Genomic DNA, 20002 nt, shown 5'->3' with positions numbered 1-20002 from the left:
GGACCACGCCAAGGGATGTGCTTCTCCTGCTTGTCTAGCCTGCAGCTCTGCTAAACAAAGGCAAAAAGCCCTTTGGCAGCAAAGCTCCGTGTATAAATGTACCTTTTGAATTTTGGATGCTTGCGCATTGTATCAGCTTTTAGATATTTTAGGATCACAACTAGAAAAGGAGTGTTGGGGGGTGACTGTGGCGCTGCTCTGTTCAACACAGGGCAATACACGTCCTCGCATTTGGACTGATAACCAATGGATCTGAATTACCAACCAGCTACGCAGTGAAAAGCACAAGCCATTATGTCCAGCTGCTCCCTGCAGCACGGACAGACCTCCAGACACTGCAGACAGCAGGAAAACACAAGATAAAAGCCTGTGGAATTGGTAACCTTCCTACTAAGGCTCACTAAAGTACTTCTGGTTGCAGATGTTCTGAATTTTTTCTCTATGTGTAAAAATAAAGCGAGCCCTTCCACTCTGGAGAGGTTGTCTGAGGTATCTGTCTACTGTAGTTTAGAAAAACCTCCAGCAAACCCACTGAGAGGACACGTGTGTCAACATTAGAAGTTCCTCCATGTGCAGTTGTTGGAAGCCCTTCCAGTGCCTGCTGGGCCAGCACCTAGAAGGACTCTCCGTTACAGCGTTCCTCATCCAAAGGACTTCAGAGCAGTTGCTTACCAGTATGATTCCTATACCAGTATATATGCTATATCAGTATGATTCTCATCGGTCACAGCTGGGGTCCTGATCCCACACGTTCTCAGCGTCCATATATTTGCACATCTCAGATCAGTCCTCTGTATGGAACTTTCCCTTAGCCTGTACCCAGTTAACATAACCTCTAGAAGCGTAGTGGCCAGGCTCAAGGAAAAAAAAAAAAAAAAAAAAAAAAAAGAAAAAAAATTGTTTTGACAGCATTTTAATAATTCATTACACATACTGACTTCAAACCGTTTAGTGCCTTTACCTTGGATTTCTGCATAGCTGCTTCCATATTTAAAACATACATCCAGCTGCACATACAGATTTGCACACTTCCTAATCATTCTAGGTAGTGAGATTAAGGAAAAAGAAAGAAGCAAACCTAGAAACAACCTCCTGCTCTTTGTACACTTAAAACCATCTACTACATTGTACTACACTGACTGCATACTAACCTGGAACACATGCACAAGCTTACACCACTAAGCAGTTATCACTAACACAGCTACAGATTTTAGATACTCAGTGGCCCACAGTCTCTACAAATTTTAATACAAGCTCATATTTTTCTCAACGGCTACCTTTTGATCTGTCTCTCTTATTTTCAAGGCGTGGCGATCTGATGCTCACTTATTTTTGCCTCCATGTTTCTTAAGTGTCAATGGACCCATTTAAAAATTTCTTGAATATTTAAATTCTGGGGGAATTAGTATTTGAAGGTTTTGGTGCAGATCTGCACCAAATTTTTTGTGGTCTGCACGAGGCTTTTCACCCTCAGAGCCGGCAGCCTGCATTACCTTGTAAAGACTTCTTTGATCAGGATGAAAATGGTGGTAACTCCACCTTCCCACGCTTTCATGTCAGGTCGGTACCTCTAACTCTAGAGACATTTGTAACCAAGTTTAGGGAACGTTTTTTGCTTCCATATATAGCCACTAAATGCCCTCCTTCAATCCCAAATCCAACTACAGTCACACAGGACCTCACCATTTAAACCCACCTCTTCCACCGCACTGCAGCATTGAGCTTGGATGGGGGATGGAGAGGAAACAAAGTTCATTTCCACACACTTACTGCATCTCAGAAGGAAGGACAAACTTTTTTCCTATCATTCCCAACACAGACACAAGAGACAATTCAAAGGTCCCAGTTTAGACCAAGTTAATTTGGGAAGTGTCTTTACTTAACTCCAGCTGATTTATCCATCTTTCCCCAGGAACCCACATTCCCCATATCCCATACTACTACATATGTCCCTTTCTTCGTGAAAAGAGTTTTTTGGACATGTGCACAATCCTTCTTCCTCAAAGAGCATGGGGTAACATCCAGAACAGTCACTCATCCACCACCTGGCATAAACCCACCTCAGGCATAAACGTAAGTCTTGTTTTGCTGCCTGGAACCGTTCAACAGTGCCAGCTGCAAATGGTGGTCACTAAATACTAGTTATTTGGAAGAAAGAACAGCAGTGGCATAAGTCAGCCTTGTTTTTCCTCATTACTATCATTATTACCATTATTGCTTCTGTGAAAGGAGGGAAATTCTATGTTTATTGCACAAGCGCATGTGAAAGAGAGTGTTTGCAGAAGGCTTAATAATGGTCCCACATATAGAAATACAAATCCAGGGATTTTTTTTTAAATCAAATGTCCCCACCCCTTCACAATTACAATAGATCACAAACAAAGAAAATAAAATACAGGAACTTCAGGTAAAAACTGGCGATTTCCCACACAAAAGACACAGAAATCCTGAAGTGATGTCTCCTATAGAAACTGTGCCTTGACTGTACCACGTAGACAGAAGCAACACCTTTAGAAAGGTCACTGCAGCTCCAGAGGCTTTGTCCAGCTTTAATACGTGGAATAATTCTGAAACCTTGCAATCCAAAAATGGTATTTTAGAAAAAGAAACTTTTAAAATATGCCTGTCGTATCAAAACATAAAGTGAACACTCCAAGGAATTATATGAAGCCCTACATATGTACAACAGACACAAACTGTGAAGCAGTGACAGTTATAAATTTCCTGCCATTTGTATGGTTAAAACCATTTATTTGCTGCATTAGGCACTTCTGTTAAGATATAGTGCTGCAGAATAGCAACAAATGTGCAGGGTGTTTTGGTACCAGAGAAAATACTAGACATTTGTTATTGGTAGGCAAGCTGCATTATTTCTAGAAATAGCAAAAGGGTTCGATGACTATTTCAATCTAAAACACAGCTGTCTTGGCAGTAACAATAAAAACTACTTCATATTCCCTTTACTGGGAAAGATGCCAATGCGCTTAGATTGTCTATTTTCACTGCAACATTTAATTTTGCTTAAGGTAAAGGACAGCATCTCTGACTACAACCGGGGTGTATTTAGATGTGAAAGTACTTCTCAAGGAAGTTCTGCAAGTGCTGCCAAAATGAAGTCCATGAAGCACCTGAGTGAGGCATGAGAAACTGCTGTCTTCACCCAGATAGACACCTCCAAGTTGACTATGAGTAAAAATTGTAAAAGGGAGATTGCTCATCATTCTGTCTTTCAGGTACAAAAGAAAAATGAGCAGCGGTATCTCTGGAGATACTCTGATTTTTTAAAGTGGTTTGGTGGTTTTTTTTACCATTGTGGCACAATTTTTCTCTGTATAGCTGCTTTCCAAAGATCTTAAGTATTAACTAATCTTCAACATTCGCATAAGAGAGGTGAGTGATGTTGTGAAGCAGCTGATACCACCAGCCACCATCCTCTGCTGGATGGCACAAGAGCAGCTCAGTTATGAGATACAGAAGACAGTGCTCAGCTCCAGGCAGGGCCTTCTCTGTGGGGCAGGATGGCCCAGGTTACCTCTGCTGATACAAACCATGCTGCTGTGAAGTCCTACTCAGCCTTCTATTTGGCTGCTAGTATAAAGACCACCGTCCAAATATCAATGACATACAGTCTAAGATGAGTAGTGTGGTGGGTTGACCTTGGCTGGACACCAGGTGCTCACCAAACCGCCCTGTCACTCCCCTCCTCAGCAGAATGGAGGGGAGAAAATATGATTGAAAAAACCCTTGTGGGTCAAGATAAAGGCGGTTTAATGAAGCAATAGCAAAAGTCACGTGCATAGAAGCAAAAGAAAACAAAAGATGTTCTCTACTTCCCATCAGCAGGTGATGTTTGGCCACTTCCCAGGAAGCAGAGTTTCAGTACACATAACAGTTGCTCCAGAAGACAAATGTCGTAAATAACGAATGTTTCCCCTTCCTCCTCCTTTCTCTTAGCTTTTCTATCTGAGCAGACATCATATGGTATGGAATATCCAGTTGGTCACTCTGGGTCAGCTGTCCTGGCTATGTCCCCTCCCAAGATCTTGCCCACCCCCTGCCTGCTGGTGCCTGGGGGAGGCTGGAGGGACAGCCTGGATGCTGAGGAGCACTGCTCAGCAGTAGCCAGAACACTGGTGTGTTATCACCACCTGTGTAGCTACCCACAAGCACAGCACCGTCAGGGCTGCTGTAGGGCTCAGCCAGACCCACACATGTAGGAAGAGGCAGGTTACCATCATCTGCCTATCGCAGAAGAGAGGAGCGCTCTGTTCTCTCTGCTATGCGTGCCCACATACCGACACAGCCTTCCTCAGAAGTGGCAAACCGGGCGAGAAGGGCTGGTCCCAAAAGCTAGCCTTTATGGAAACATAAGGAGCTGTGAAACAACTAGCAGAAGATATGAACCACATGGGGAAAACTGGACATGACGGCTATATGGTAGAGTTATGTACCTCTTATATGCGAGGGTACTAAGAAACCATGGGATTAAATGACCTGCTCAAATTTACATCACTCAAAGTTAGCAAAGTTTAGAAAAGACGACAATCCTTACTATTTCCTTCTCCCCAGCGGTCCCCACTTCTGGTAATCCAGCCCCAGTCACTTGGCAAATGACTTCACTCTTGTGAAAGTGAAATTCTGTGCATCTGGAACAGCACCAGTGTGTGGATGGGGCTTTCATCTACAGGAAAATAAAACCAGAGGAGCCTTGAAGGAATATCTAGGAGAACAGGAAGATACTCTATACCGATTTTTTGGGGTTTAGTTTTCCTCAAGTTTCTGTCTACTTAAATCCTTTTCTACAAAAGAGAAACAACTTTGTTTCTTTTCCCCCCAGAACCTGTGCTGCTCAAAAAGAATTCTCCAAAGTGATTACTGAAAGGCCCATAAGAGAAATGATTACAAATGGCTGAGTTAACTGCTCTGGATGGCCTCATCAGTCATCATAATGTGGTCTCAGCACCAGACTCATCAGGACAGGCAACTTGTCATGACAGATGACACCTCTTCAAGAAGCCTTCCTCCCACGGCTTTTCCCCAAGAAAATCCTCCTGGGATAAGGTGCTTGCAAATAGCGGTCCTTAAGCAATAATCAAGGAGGAAGCATCACCAGCTGCCTTCAGTGAGCAGCTTTGGTGCTGGGGCTTCTTTTTTTTAAGTTTTACCTTTAGTCACCAAGTATGGAATGTTTTATTTGTGTGCACATCTTGAAATCAAAGTACTTTCATCAGTTGCTCTAAAGGTGAACTTAGAGATGACGATAAGGCGACAAATGAAGAGAGAGGAGGCCAGAAAAGGCCGAGGCAGCACTGCTAGCCTTATGCTGCTTTTCCACTGCCAGCCCCAAATGATGTAAAACAAACCTATGCCTCATTTTTGGCATCTAGAAAAGGAAGAGTATACAGACCTCTATTGTAAATCTGCTACAGAAATCGGTAAGTTGATATTTTTAGAGAGAGAGAGAGAGAGATATAGAGAGAGAGTTATACAGCACCTTCTGTGATGTGCACCACACTAATACCCGCCATAAATAAAAGCCTACTTATCATTCCATAGATACTGTTTGGGGAACTGGAACTCAAGAGAGCCAGTTCCATTTCCAGTTCTTCTTATCTGCAATGAGATCTCAGATAAATTGCGTAGTTTCTCCTTTTGCCTTCTTTTTTCTACTACTAACACAGAAGTAATGAAGCTCAATGGGCTTGGGAATCCTTGAAGAAAAAAAGAGTAAATATTTTTATGAAGAAATGTCTAAGCAAGATTTTCAAAATATCATTTCCATTAAACTTTTTTGTCCTGCTCCTCACACATAGTTTTTACTGTGGAGAGGGTAAAAAGCTTGTTTAAGAACAGTTGGCTTCTTAATAACATACCTCTCAGTCACAAAGAGGCAAACTATTTGCAATGAACAGTTTGTTTGTGAAATTTGGCACTCGTTGGCTGTTTGCAAATTGTTCATGGACAGATCGCAGTTGATGAATACTTTGAAATTACTCAAATATTTACTGGCAACAGATTTCAGCCCTTGGGGTTTTTTTGTTTGTTTGCTTTGTGTGGTACTCCAGCTATGCACCAGTTGGTCTTTCAAATGCCTGTGGTATTGAATAGGTGCTGGATCCGAGCAGCAGTCTGAATATCTGCTTTGCAGGAAACTCCATGATTTCTCTTTCTTTCCATTCCACATGTTGGAAGGAACAAGAATAAATCCAAAGTTTCCTGGAAATAAAACCTTATGTAGGAAAATAGCTTAGGAGCAAATGCTTTTGTGTAAAGGAATCAAAATGTAAGTGTTTCATGTCAATTTTACAGTAAAGTATACTGTAGTATAATTCCAAATTAAGTAAATGATCTAAATGTTTCATTGTGGTAAGGTCAAAGCATTTAATTTTTATTTTCTCCCAGACTGAAAAGACCTCAGCATTTTGTGTAAATTGAAATATTCCCATAGGAAGTCTAGTTTTCAAAATGATGGAAAATCTGCCATTAGAAAACGACTGAAGTCATTCTAGTTCCTCTGCATCTGACAAGATATGACTTTGCTATGCAGCTGTCAGAGCATCTCTCCGAAAATCCCCTGACACGGACCGTGAACTGGAGAAGCCACTCAGCTTGGCCAGTCTGAAAAAAACTTGTGAAGAGTCAACAAGGTCTCTTAAAAAATTTAGTAAAGAGCAAACCAGAATGAGCACAGCTATGGTAAACTCATGAAAAAATTCAAATGAAATAAATTCCCTATTAGCTACAAACTTCAGATGGATATTTATTTCTATTGACAGAAAGGGAGCTGCATGTCAGAGATGGCACAACAAACATTGTAGGAATTACAACAGACTGAATCCCCACCAGAATGATGCCACTGATTCTTACATCCATACCCTTCCTCGATACCGGCAGGCAGTTTCAGAATGAAAAACACCCATTTTTCTTTCCTCTGCCAAAAAAAAAAAAAAAATCGGCCTTTCTGTTTACAAGCTGCCCACACCTGTAGTCCTAGCTGTACCTTTAACCATCTTACCGTGCAAGCAGCTGATCCATCACTGAATTCAGTGAGCCGCAGAGAGACACTCGGCACGTTTGCGTCCCACCAGGGAGGCAAGAGCACTCAGCCTTTTCATAATTGCTGGGTTTGAACTGAGAGAAGTCTTTTGAAACATTCAGTTTTACAAACTTGCTGCAAGGCCTGCCAAATATCCTTCTGTCAATGACAGTATTAGCAATCACAAAAACTATCAGGATTTGGGGTATTTTGAAGGCTCTTTCCATACGGCTTAACAAGTAGAGATAAACAGCAGCCAGTATCACAGTCAGCCCTCCACAATTAGTTAATGAACTGACTATGCATTATCCGGAACTACAGCCTGAGACATTCTGGGAAACTATAAAATTACACAAAGAAGTAGTAACTTGTTATTCAAAACTGTTGTAGAGAATTATCATGCTTTAAAATAGTTGTTGCATGCCACAATGCTGTCTGAGAGCATCTCCCCCACCTTTAATCCACCTGCCATAGAGATGACCATGCGGGCTGTAGGCACAAACTGAAACTGTCCCACTTCGCACATGGCAAAAGTCACCCCAGATTCAACCCACTCCGAGGATGTGTCATAGATCTTAGAATCCCAAGTCTGTACTCCTAAGAAAGTAAGTACTCTGTGAACGTAAGCAGCCTTCTTTCCACCCCATTTACTAAAAGAAATTCAGGCAAGAAGTAAAACAGGAACATGCTTTTCTGCCATGATAACCTTATCTCAGGAGAGACTCTGGCTCAGCAAGGTGTATCTTAAGTCCGTAAAGACAACTGGAGCAGGTAATACAGAAAGAGACCACCATCCTACAGACGCGTTGCAACTTGCAAAGAGAGGGTATGAATAATTTTATAAAGTTCCTGAATTATACAGAGGTGACCAGATGACTCAAAAGAACCAAGCATGGTAAGAGGCTTTTTACCACCAGATCACTTAACTTTTCCACTTGGTCATCAAGACAACTCTAATAATACAGTTTGGTCGTCAGGAACCTGTTTGCTCTAGGACACTTCTCCCACATCTTGATGATAATAAGGGCCCCAGTAAGGTATTTTAATACCGAAAGCATCTTTTCTTTCCCCCCCCTGGTTCTCCTCAGTGCTTATCTGCCTCCACCTCAGGCATCCCTAAGCCATTATGCCTTCCTGCTCAAGGATGTCCTACAGTCACTCTTCTGGGCTGCTAACAGCAGTCTTCAGGAACTGGCTGTATCTGCTTCAGTTTTGCATTTTTTCTTCCCCTCCCCTCCTCTGCTCAAGAGGAGTACTAGGGACAGGCTCTCTCCATGCCCTCTTTTTTTATATCCCTGCTCCTGCCCAGTGATCGCGCGTGGGAAGCCTAGGATCTCTCATGCCATCGGGAGGGAACTGCTTCCTGGCTCTGGGAGCTGGGACCAGAGGCAGTACTGCCTTTGAGGGGAGGTCTAGCCAGGCATTTAGCAGCCAGGCGCCTCTCACAAGGGCAATGCTTGGTCCAGAGCACCTGGACGCTGAAGGGATGACAGAGTATGGAAGCAGACCGATTCTCACAATGAGGAACTGAGTATCTTCTTCTGTGGATGACACCTGCCTCCGTCCAGCTCGTGCAGCTTTCAATTAGTAGTTGCCATCTCAGATGCTTGTGCTCCCTGAGCATCTACAATCTACGATTTATCAGGGAAATAATGCCAGCTTGTCCAGTCTGCCCTTACTGCATTGCTAAAAATAGTCATTAACCTGTTTCTCTGCTCCTCGCTATCTCTGGAGTACACCTGCTTACACAAGGCTGATCAGAACCCAGCTCACTACTCCCAGGAATTAACACCATTATCTCCTCGTACAGACTGCCTGAGCTGCAAATTCACTTTCCCAGCTCTAAGTTTTAATCTGCCAGTAGTTCCTCTGCTTTCTGACCATTGCATCCTGGGCTGCATGTGGGAGCAGTCAAGAACTTTCCCTCCTTCCTCTCCGTTTCCTATTCTGAAATGCAGTCTGTCCTGCATCTCAGGTCACTGCCCTCCGTGTCTCCAGCAGCACCTAACCTGCCAGTTCCATGATGGCCAGCTAGAGCTGGAAGGTTTCTACACTGCATCCGCTAAAAGTGAAACTAAGTCAAATCCCTTCAGTCAAACTCTCCTGAATTTTGAGATGTGCAAAACCAAAATCCAGACTGGAACCCTGGCTTGGAGGGGTCTGTATCATCTCACATCCAGTAACTGCACAATATGATGCCACTTCTATTATAGCCTAAAAAGGATTTATCACAGACCTGTCACGATTGACAGGTCCATCACAGTGCTGTAATCAAAATCCAAACTGCTACTTTTAAGTACAAGAAAATTTTTGTGAAACCTTGACACCGGACAATCAGAATTGATACGGATGAAATAAGCAAGATTGCTTGGAATTTCATCTGAGCTTTTTAAGATAACCTGTTCGGCTTTTCTTCCTTTTTCTTTTCCTTAATTGAGTTCTTCTCTCTTTTAAGTAATGCTGCTTTTCCCATAATATAGATTCCAACTGTATCTTTACCAGCCACAGAAACAGATCAGAATGCTGCAGGTACACAGACTCTCTTCTCTTCTTCCATCTAGTTTTGCAGGTGTTGGAGGTCAGTATCCAAATGATCACTTCCTTAACCAAACTGAATGACAGCTCCCAATTTTCAATATAAATCTACCGCACAGAAGTCAGCTATGTAAAAATACTATAATAGGACTTTATAGTAATGCAGTAGCAGCACGTAGCTGGACAGTGAAAAATGCAATAATTTCCTAACCTGCAAACACAACCTAGGGTCAGAGTTAAGCTGGGCTGCTTCTGTCCTTGTACAGAGCAGATAGTAGCAAAAACCCTGTAAACTGAAATAATGATGTCAGTAAAACCTGCGCAGTCCCAGTGCTTTCAGTGGTCAGGGTAGGTTACTCACCAGAACCTGGGTTAACAGCACCATTATTGCTAGTGCTCAGGTGCCTGAGAGCCTCCGTGCTGTGCCCGCTGTTATTTTTGGTGTATACAATACAGGAAGGTGGAGATTCCAGCTTGCTCAAAGCTGAATTGGTTCTGCAGTGCTAACAGAAGTAAAAAGCAATAAAAGCCATCATGTTGTCACTAACAAATTTTATATGTGTCTGAATGTACATGGGGAGTTACTTTATTGATTAAATAAGGACCTTTTTTGAATAGTCATTCTCTAGAGTAGAATAGCATTTTAAGGTTGGTAGTGAATTACATTCATTTGGGGAGCTCATCAGGATGCTGTGGCATCCACGATTTCAGCATGCTCCAGTCTTGCAGTAAGAGCAAAACATCCTACAACACCTGCCTGCAAGGCTGGCTTGAAGTGGAAGCAAAAATTCAGCACAATCCATAGCTACTGTGGGGTCAAAAGCCAAAGATACTGCTAACATATATAAAGACTCCATGTGCTGGCTAAACATCAGCAATATACTTTACTGAAGAACTGGGGGAAAAAAAAAAAAAAAATCCCTGTGTGGTTTAAGCATTATCTCTACCAGTAGTTTAGCAATGGCTGAACTCCAGGCAATGCAGAACTAGTAAAAAAAACTAAAACCAAGTGGGATACAACCTAATGCCTGCATCCTCTGGCAGATCCAGAGAAACAAAGTTTTCTCTGTCAATGTATTGATTTTTCCAGGCTTGGCTCTTTTTTTTTTTTTTTTTTAGAACAAATATTCTTTGGAACTAAACTTCATCCTGAAATGGTGGTATGTAGGGAGGAATAGAATATTTATTTGCTTTTCTGTTTTTAACTGAAGAAAGTTGTGATCTGGCAGGCATCCATGCTCTGAAGGAGCTAGAGGGGTAAATTTACTCACTGCTGAAAACAAAGACAGGAAAGGTTTGCAGACCAGTGAATTTCCTTAAACAAGAAAAATTCCTTGTAAAACATTTCTAAAGAATCTTCTTTCTTCTTGCTAAATTTAGTAAAATCAGTGGAATTACATGGAAGATGAGTAGAGGCCACCAGTGCTTAGGTATTTTTTTCAATTTAAATTCAGTATTGTTTGAAAATAAAGTATGTGGATTACAACTAAGGAAGGGGTACAGCTGGTATGCCAGAGGGCAGGGCTGCCATCCAGAGGGACAAGGACACGCCAGGGAAACTGGCCAGCAGGAACCTTGTGAAATCCAACAGGGACAAACGCAAAGCTCCTTGTCCGGGGAGGAGGAACCCCCTGCAGCCGTGCAGGCTGGGCACACAGAGATGGCCAACAGCACCCTGGGCTGTATCAAGATGATCATAGGCAGTAGATTGAGGGAAGTGATTAGTCCCTTTTACTTCACAATTGTTAGACCTCTGGATCCAGTTTGGGACACCCAGTACAAGAACATCAGTTAACTGGAGGCAGTTCAGGGAAGGAGCACTTGCCCTGTAAGGAGAGGCTGTGATGCTGGGGCTCCTCCAGCCCAGGGAAGGGAGGGCTTGTGGGGGGCTGGCAGCAGCCCTCGGTGCCCAGGGAAAAGTGACAGACGTGGGGGGACCTTGCTGTGGAGATGTGTCGTGGGAAAACAGTAGACATGGGCATAAACTGGAGCTGGCACAATTCTGGCTGGACATAAGGGGGGAGGGGAAAATACCTCCCTGGAAGAATGATACAGAGCAGGACAGGGGCCCAGAGAAGACGTGCAGGTTTTCAAACCCTGAGTGGATAAAGCCCTGAGCAACCTGGTCTGAATTCATTGCTGGCGCTGCTTTGAGCGGGAGGCTGGAACAGAGACCTCCCATGCTCCCTTCCAACATGAATTGCTCTAAGATCTTATGAAAATAATTGTTGCGAGCCATAGTGCATTTTCAAGAGTACTTAGAGGACTGATGAATTTTCATTTAAGAAAATTATGACTTCTGATAGCTTGGTAGAAAACCTATTTTGAATGCTTTCCGTCAGTGAAAGCACAAAAGCAAAACTCTGCTTGCAAGAATCCCAGCAGGTCAGCACCAAAATATTTTGCCTAGAGATACCTTTTCTGGCTTCCCTGGTTAGTTTGAGGCACTCAGTAGCTTCATTTTGCAGATGGAGCAGCAGACAGTCAGTTTAATAGTCAGACCTGCCCATGTTTGTACAAATACCATACCAGAGTCCAAAGCTAAAAGGCATGATTTGCTCTTATTCTGCACCAGAAACACACCTTCCAAGCATTTGGGGAACATTTTGAATGCTTCATATACTACATAGAACCTTTGTGTAACAATTAGAATGTTTTTAAGACAGCTTCTTGGTGCTTCTTTGCAGAATACAATACTGTATAATTCACTGCTGAGAATAGCAGATACTCAAACCTCAGCATCGAGTTTTAAAACAAAAACCAAACAGAATTTCCTCCTTTTTATTTTTATTTTTTTTTTTCATTCTATTTGTGTTCTAGGAAACTGGCCTAATAATGCCACAGTAATTCTGTAAGTACAGCTTAATCTTAAACAATAACAACAAATGAGTTTTGTTTGATCTGTTCAAACACATAGTGTGTTTGACAAAAGCGCCAAGGGCTGCTGGTGTTGGAGGGATATTGGCAGAAGCCGTTTCCTCAGTTATGGAAAGGAGGAAAGGAGACCATTTTTAGCACTTGCTGAGGCAGTTGCAGCAGATTAACTTTAGATCAATGACTTGCTTGATTATTCTACTTCACTCTCAAGTCTCTTTCAAGGCTTCTCTTTACCAACCAGGAAAATAAATTTACAAATTTAAAACACTCTCCCAGTCTTTATCTTCATTCACAAAGAAAGGATTTTTCAAAGGGACTGTGTGTTACCTGCAGCAAGGCAGAGGTGCCAAAGTGTCACTGGGTGTCACTAACTACCTAGTGATGCAGGGGCACCCAGCAGCGTTTTCAGAGGGGTTTTGACAACTTTGACTCCCCAGGTTGTGGCTGTGTTCTAGTTGAGAAATAGGGGAAAAAAAGTTTATGATTCCTATTTTTGCTTATATGAATCCCTCTCAATTCTAAACTACCCTTACAACTTGTTTCCCTTTCTCCTTTTCCCTCCATGCTCATGAGTCATGTGGAGGACCTGCAAAATATTATACCTGCATGCATATCCTCCTGTCCCACCTTGTGCCCAGCAGAGCTTGGAAAGGGTCAAGCTGGGGAACACGGACCGTTAGCTGGCATAGTGAGAGCTGTACACTGGCAACCATGTCAGGAGGCGTCAGCTTTTGCCGACAGCAAACTGTCTGCTGAAAGATCCCTCAGTCTGCCTTCCCAGAGCTCCTTACCTCTGCTCCAGCTCTCCTGACTCCACGTCACTCACCCACCTGCTCAGATCCTGCTGCCTGTAGACTCAGCATTACTCCACCTGAGACCTTCCAGGCAGGCAAAAGAGCTGCCTCCTGCACATCCACCGTCAGTAGGAGCCACCCTCAGTCGTGGCCAGGATCCAACCAACCTCTGAAGCAGAAGTCTTTTAGGAAAGGCCTTTCTCTAAATACTGGTATCTGGCACTAGAACACCATAAGACTGGCAAATCTATTCCCTCTGATTTTAGCAATATTTTAACATGAATACTACCATAGAAACTTCTAGGCCCCATTTGACCGTCTTAGAAAATAATTTATGTCAGTATTTTGAAAGCTAATCTTCAATAAAACTCTCTCTAGAACAACCTCATGCAGCATATAAGACTTCTACTCACTGAAGAATAAGAAGAGTGAGGTTTGTGTCGTTATTTTTCGAAGCTATGCCTGTTTCAGAGATGAAGCCTGCTTACCAGGCAATTATTCCTCTACCTTTCTATGGCAATCTGCCTATGCCCTGAAGCAGAACTTAAACCATCTTGAGTTTGTTATTTTTCCCTTTTGTTCAGCTTTAGTTTGTTGAGTGTTTAAAATAAGATATACCATCCCTTTCTGGACTGACATCAGGTTCTTAATAAGAGTGCTCTGGGATTTCTCCCTTATCTGGCAAAGTCCTCTGTCCTTTCAGTTGCATCAAGTAATGGAATTTGTAGTCATATAAATGCATTAGTGCCAGGCAACGTGATGAACAGACTTATACATTTGTATAACACTGCAAATAAGCATCATACTGTTTTACTGCCTTGCAACTAAGAAGCCACGGCTACAATCATTTTTGCTCATCTCTGTATGCAAGAAATCCATTACTCCCAAGTATGTAAATAAAAAAGTTCACCAAACTGAGATACCTACGTAAAACAACTGATAACAACCACATTAGGAAAAAAAAAGCAAAAACCACCACACAAAAAATGTGAGAGAAACTTATTGTATCTTCCAATATGTACCTAGAAACAGGCAAGATCAACTCACTCCTTCCTAGACAATATCATTTTCCAAATTCTTTCAGTTCTGTTTCTGCCCGTGGTGACCTTCAACAGATCATGTAACCATTTAAGCCTTGCTTCTCTTTTGGCAGGTATTTTGTGCCATCATTTAAGCTTGCAAAAACTGAAGAGGATATGTTAAAACTTTACATTTTTCTGTCCAAAACATCTTATTTTAGAAACGCAGAATATAGCTAAAAATTTGAAAACATCTGACCATACAGAGAACAATCAGTTATTTACTATAATCAGATAAGTGGTATTTTATAACTCTATTAACAGTCACAAGCCAGAAGTCTATTAAGTACAGATGAATGAACTGGAGCAGATATAGCAATATACAGGTTGCTGATATTGCTTCTATCTAAACTCACAGCGTTACTTGCATTGCAGCACTTTCTTGCTGTTTTTTCCTCCCCCTTCTACAGAGACCACCTCTCATTGCACATGAAAACACAGACACTGCAGGGACTCCAGTGCGCCCTGGCTCCAGGTTAGCCAGGAATCTTGCACAGATATGAACTCATACGTGAGCCCTGCTTTTTCTTCAGGTGAGGTTTGGATTTTCAGAGGAATCTAAACAGAGTTAGCTTTGTATAACCCACAGAGATCCACTTGGAGCAGCCCGGTAGGTTGCATAGCACAGTATTTGTGTTCCAGCACGTGACTAACATGGAGTTAGTCCTCATGTGCTTTACATCCATCAGCACTTTCCCCTCCTCATTGCCATTATTCAGGTTGCAGTCGTATAAGAAGGGTCACAGCTAGCTCCAGATTCCCACAACCAGTTATACAGGATTCTTCATACACAGGTGACATAAGGGTGGCACTTGAATGTTTGCTCCAGTCTTGCAATTGCATTTACGCAGCTAAGCTTTCTGGACATCTCCAGGTTTCTTAGGATCTCACTTGTTTGGACTGGGAGCCAAGCAGTAAGCTCTCCTTTAAGCAACATACAACACAAACATTTCAGGGGTACGTCAGCACATGAAAACCACAAAGCAAGACAATTACATAGAGGCACTGTTCACCTTCCTAAACTTGGTTTAGCTTGCACGAGTATTATAAAGAATGAAAAGAAATAAAAGTGACACGCTGATCCAGGATGGCCCACCTGAAGCACATAGGACAGGGAGAAAATGACAACTAATGTAAAAATCAAAGGTATGCGGATTGTTTCCTTTGCCTAGGGGCATTACAGAAATAATTCGGTCTCCGAGTTCCCCACCGTGTAGCAATTAATTAGGAGAAAGGTATTTTCCTGTTTTACCACCTCTTCAAACCACTCAGGCAGTGGAAAAAGGCTAGGAACCTGGGAGGTCTTCATATCCCTCAAAGTGGCAAGATCCATTCAAGGATCTGGTCTTCTGGTGTTGTGCAGGCAGGTGTGAGCCTGGCTCTGCAAGCCCACCTTGCCTAAGTCAGGTGGAGAAAGTAACAACACAGAGACTTCACTACCGGTGCCAAACCAGGCGCGTACGTTCCCCCTTTCAGCAGGGCACACCGCCTCCACACACGTGTAGCTTTCCTGCGGTCGTGTATCCACCAGCAGGTTAAGAGCACCAGCACACGCCCTCCCATCTGCCTGCCTAACATCACGCAGACCTGCCTGAAGGAACCTTGTACTTCCTAACACTAGACACAGTCCCACAGCCACTCCTCTGAAAGCTGTTCAAACCTCTGTTGGGCTTCCAACCCTGCCCACCATAGGAACAAGACCTGGTTTGTTGGGTTTTTTTCTAAAAAGCCTGCTGATTTTCCTCAGACTCCTTCAGCATCTATCATACCTTTCATACAGGTGCAGTTCTGGCTACAGCAGACATGGTAGCCCACAGGCTCAATACTCCCCAATGCCCCAAAAGACAACTCAAAACTATTGTCACAGTAACAAAAAGAAACTGGCATCCTTGGAACTGAGCTAATGGTCCTTGCACACAGCCAAGGAACATCTTGGCAGCAGCTCTCCCTGAAAACCGTGTTAGGTCACCTGAGCCTTCTGACAAAACACACTAATAACTGATGAAGAAGAAAGAGTTCTTGCAGAACAGGAGGGCTGAGACGTGGGAACTCCCACTAATGTTGCTTCACTGTGGCGTTCTACATACACACAAAAATAAGGAGATATTTAAAACAAAGACTAATCTCCATGCGTGTGTATGACAGTGATTTCCTTCCCCCTTCAAAGGCTCCCACTTGCAAGAGAAGCAGAGAGGCTCAAGCAAGCAGACATGTCAAAATCAGTGCTTTCCAACGTTTTGATAGAAGCAGGACTGCAAGCTTCCTCTGGTGACTTCAAGTGGTGACTCTGTGAACACAACAAATGGATCAACCTAGAAATCTTGCTGATTTTTACCAGAAACCTCATTGATACTAAGCTTGATTTGAAAACAGAAAGGTATGCAATAGTCAACAGTTTGGTTCTCCGTGGTCTTACCGCTTTCCCATTAATTAGACATACGTGAAGCGGGCACAGATCAATTAAAGAATTCTCTCCTCTTTTTTTTTTTTTTTTTGAGGGGGTGGTGGTGGTGGTGTTTGGTGGGTTTTTTTAAAGCTATAGTGAGCCCCATAAAAAAAACAAAAATGAGGTTTTATTCTGAGTCTGCCATTCCAGTCTGTTCCAGGGCCTGACCAGCAGCTTCCTGAGCCTCGGACTCCATGGTTATTCAGGGCAGAAGCCTCAGCAGTTTGAGTAGTTCAACTTCTCTTCTGCTTACTACCAATGTAAGATATATTTTTTCCCTCACAGTACTAACGCAGTCATACTGCCTCCCTCAGTCATGTTGCTGTGTATTCCTACCAAGTTATTTTCCATAGCCTTGCGAAATTTTAAAAATCCATAAACATACCTATATGCATATGGTATACATGCACATACGAGCAAGTCAGCTGAGTGACTGGAGGTAAAATTCAATTATTTTTGGCATGCAATCAAAGCATTTACTTTTGGCACTTCAAGCAAATATTTTTTTCAAAACCTTCACATTCATTGCAATAAAAAAAATAATGATGCTGGGTTCTTTGTCCAAGAGCCTTCAGATTTCAAAAAGATACTTAAGCTTAACACTTAAAAGTTAATTCTCCCTTGACAATGCTGAGGACTTCCATTAAAGCAAAAATTATTATTAGCATTTTGTAACCCTTTGTAAACGGGCCCATTGTTCAAATAAACTGACCTCTGCAGCAATTGACCTTAACATTGCTCAAAAGCTTGACAGTCAATTATCTTCTGATCTCCCTTCAATGGGCCTTGTGGCTGGAATAACCAATCCATCATCTGGAAGGGAAGTATAATAGTGTCTCATGGGCATCTCCTCACTACTTATGCCATAAACACACTGCTGTAGAATAAGTCAAGATATTCTGTCTCAATCCCACTGAAGCATACCTAAAAAGCAACAATACACCAAGAAGCTATTCTCCCCTGCAAATATCTCCAAACACACAATGAGAACCACAATGAAAAATACCAAATGGCTTGAACACGACATCATCTACTCCTTGGTGATGCTATCAGACTCACACACGGTACAGGACTGTACCTCTGCCAATTATCACAACTCCATTAAGTCCATAGGACATGGATTTGGGAGTGCTGTAGGAAGATGCAATTCTTTCTCTCTCACTCTTTTGCTTCCAGTCAATCTGACCCCGCTGGGGGTCTGGGACCGGCTGCCAGTAAGGCCCACAAGACGCTTGAGAGCACCCTTCCCTCTTTCTGGCTTCTTCCCTCTCTCTGGCTTCGAAAGCACAATCCCCACTCCCCTGCCCACCACTGTGATGCCCACATTCCCTGTTCAGCCCCCAAGGACAGCAGCTCTCTTCCATCACTCTGCCTGGGCAAGCAAGAAGAGCCCCCAGCACAGCACCACCACTTTAACCCTGGGGAGACACAGGCACGGCTGGATGAATAGTGTGGATACTGGAATATTGCCGGTGCCCGAGCTTCTCACATTGTTTACTGCCCTGGTCATTTACAACTACAACACTGCGATGGCCTTAATACATCACCCTTCCCCAGTGCCGACTCAAAGCTAAAAGTGCTATTGCCATTAAATCTAGAACAGTGAGGAGTTTCTTTTCAGCCAACAAAAAAAAAAATCTCCAGCACTGGGACCTTTGAACTTAAGACTTAAAGGGTGATATAACTTCTAACATCACAAACTATACAATATTAAAACTATAGAAATACTGGTTTATTGCTAATAAAGTAAACCTCAGCTGTGCCCAACCTTGCTCACACAACAGAAATTAATCACAGCCCTAGTACACACATTTCTTCAGTAGTCTGCGCATCTTCACAGCACGGGCTTTCATAAACAAGGGTCCACAGAAACATGAAACCCATCGCAACCTTTGTCCAGTCCTCTTGTGGGGGAAAATACAGACAGTATCTTGGGAGCTGGAAAGAAACAAGTAAGAATAAACCCCCAGTTTTCTTGTAAAGACAGTAAAAAAAGCATGGAGAAGGAAGCTGGAGAAGCACAGCAGGCCAAGAGGCATCGAAGTACATTACACTGATACTTATCTGGGTAGTAAATTCTACACTGTGAATAGTAACCTTTAAGCCGTTCCTTAGGCCAACTGAGGTTTAGGGAAATCTGACAAGTAGCCCTGTATCAACCAGTACAAACTGTTGCAACCTTCGCTAAAAGACGAACTTAAGAGATATTTACATTTGAGTGTCTTCACGACTAGAGCGACTCACACGTGCACACACACACACTCAGTACTGTGCCCGCACTGGGCAGCTCACAAATGATGCCAAGACCTGAAATTTCAAGTAAATAAAAATAATCATTGCTAAGCAAAGGTGGTGATGGACAGAAAAGCAGGATGAGGTGGAGAAAAGGATTATTATAATAGGATGCAAGCATTTGAAATTAATAAAACAGTTAAGCTTGAGATGAATTGTCTGGGTGTTTCATGGTACCTCCTTCTTCTGACATTTCGAACATGCTTAAGATTATCCTGAATGTCAAAAGCAAATACGTATCAAGGACAACCACCACTGCACTCATCGGCAATTTGTCTGTTACTACTGAACTTACACAACTACGTGCAATAGAACACTAATGACTATAAAAGATTCCATAGGTTTCTGATCCTCAAAGGACCAGGCACCTCATTTTTTAGGTCTGACTTGTCTACATTAGGGTCTAACATTTCAGAACAAGCCACAGCCTCCCTGGGTGTCCCCTGGTATGGAGGCAGAACTCTGCAGACCCAGTACAGCTGCTCATTAGCTGCGGTGCTTTTCAGCAGCATCAAACAATTTAGGATTGAGTCTACAAGACCGTGCTCCACATTTACCTGCTTGTTCTTTCACATGTAAGATGGAGGGTGCTGACCTGCCTTTTGACTTCCTTTACTTGTCAGGACTGGGATCCCTAACTGGTGATCAGATTTTATAATTCTGTGGATTCTCAACTCCAAGGAACTCGGCCCCCTTGGTGGCATTATATTTAGGAAAATTCTCTGCTGTTCAGAGTAAACAACATTATGGTTCCTGCAAAGGCTGAAAGAAGCACCTGTCCTGGACCTCAAGTCACCCAATGCCAATAAGGGACATGCAAATTACGAAAGAGGCCATCAGCTACTCCAGGGAAATACTAATGGCTTTTGTCACTTGCACACAGCAAAACCCGAAGCGAAATGGCCACATTAGCATGGGTGCGAACAGCAGATTGTAACAGGGG

At 42.8% G+C, this 20002-nt stretch overlaps 1 protein-coding gene across 1 annotated transcript in view; it reads right to left on the bottom strand.

Moving 5' to 3' along the window:
- ALK (ALK receptor tyrosine kinase) overlaps nt 1–20002 on the bottom strand; it is a 281164-nt gene that overhangs the window by 238529 nt on the left and 22633 nt on the right. The window lies entirely within an intron of this gene.

The sequence above is a fragment of the Falco peregrinus genome, chromosome 11 (assembly GCF_023634155.1).
Source record: "Falco peregrinus isolate bFalPer1 chromosome 11, bFalPer1.pri, whole genome shotgun sequence".
Classification (NCBI taxonomy): domain Eukaryota; kingdom Metazoa; phylum Chordata; class Aves; order Falconiformes; family Falconidae; genus Falco; species Falco peregrinus.
The sequence above is the reverse complement of the archived record's forward strand: the minus strand, read 5'-3'. Positions and strand labels throughout refer to the sequence as shown.